Source organism: Orycteropus afer, unplaced genomic scaffold, assembly GCF_000298275.1.
Source record: "Orycteropus afer afer isolate SDZICR_OR568_19922 unplaced genomic scaffold, OryAfe1.0 scaffold01013, whole genome shotgun sequence".
NCBI classification, from domain to species: Eukaryota; Metazoa; Chordata; class Mammalia; order Tubulidentata; family Orycteropodidae; genus Orycteropus; species Orycteropus afer.
Genome location: NW_006922600.1, coordinates 330,908 through 332,544, shown reverse-complemented (window position 1 = coordinate 332,544; position 1,637 = coordinate 330,908).

The window sequence follows — 1,637 nt, the reverse complement described above, 5'->3', positions numbered from 1 at the left end:
CTTTATATTGAGATGTAATCCATACTGCAGACTGTATTCTTCAATCTTCATCAGTAAGTGCTTCAAGTCATCCTCACTTTCAGCAAGCAAAGTTGTGTTGTCAGCTTGTTGCAGGTTGTTAATTATTCTTCCAACAATCTTGATGCCATGTTTTTCATATAGTCCAGCTTCTCTGATTGTTTGTTCAGCATACAGATTGAATAAATATGGTGAAAGGATACAAGTCTGACACACTCCCTTCTTGATTTTAAACCATGCAGTGTCCCCTTGTTCTGTTTGAATGACAGCCTCCTGGTCTATGCATAGGTTCATCGTGAGTACAAGTAAGTGTTCTGGAATTTCCATTCTTCTCAATGTTAACCATGATTTGTTATGATTCGCAAAATCAAGTGCTTTTGCATAGTCAATAGAACACAAGTAAACATCTTTCTGGTATTCTTTGTTTTGAGTCAAGATCCATTTGACATCAGCAATGATATCCCTCATTCCATATCCTCTTCTGAATCCAGATGGCATTTCTGGAAGTTCTCTGTCAATATATTGCTGCAACTGTTGTTGAATTATCTTCAGTAAGATTTTGCTTGTGTGTGATATTAATGATACTGACATAATTTCCACATTCTGTGGGATCAACTTTCTTTGGAATGGGTACAAATATGGATCTCTTTCAGTCAGTTGGCAAGGTAGCTGTCTTCGAAATCTCTTGGCATAGCCGAGTGAGTACCTCCAGTGTGGCATCCATTTGTTGAAACTTCTCAGTGGGTATTCTGTCAATTCCTGGAGTCCTGTTCTTCACCAATTCCTTCAGTGCAGTTTTGACTTTGTCCTTCAATACCATTGGTTCTTGAACACATGCCACCTCCTGAAATGGGTGAAGATCAACCAGTTCTTTTTGGTACAGTGACTCTTTGTATTCCTTCCATCATTTGATGTTTCTTGCATCATTCAGTATTTTGCCCATAGAATTTTTAATATTGCAACTTGAGACTTAAATCTTTTCCTCAGTTCTTTCAGCTTGAGAAATGCCAAGCATATTCTTCCCCTTTGGATTTCTAACTACAGATCATTTCACATTTCGTTATAGTAATTCGCTTTGTCTGCTCAAGCTGCTTTTTGAAATCTTCTGTTCAGCTCTTTTATCTTGTCATTTCTTCCATTTGCTTTAGTTACTCTCCATTCAAGGACAAATTTCAGAGTCTCTTCTGACATCCATTTTGGTCTTCTCTTATTTTCTCATCTCTTTAGTGACCTTTTGCTTTCTTCATGTATGATGTTCTTGATGTCATCCCATAATTATTCTGGTTTTTAGTCATTGGTGTTCAATACATCAAATCTATTCTTTAGATTATCTCTAAATTCAGGAGGGGAGTTGTGGTAGTATTGTGCCTAAAGCACTTGACTGCTAACCAGAAGGCTGGTGGTTGAAACCCACCAGCCACTCTTTGGATGGAAGGTTAGGAAATATACTTCCATAGTGATACTGCTTTGGAAACCCAAGGAGGGGTCACTATGAGTCAGGGCTGACTTGACAGCACATAACAACAACAAGAAGAAAATTCAGGTCATATTTTGGCTCTCGTGGACTTGCTTTAATGGTTTTCAACTTCAAGTTGAACTTGCATATAAGCAGTTGATGA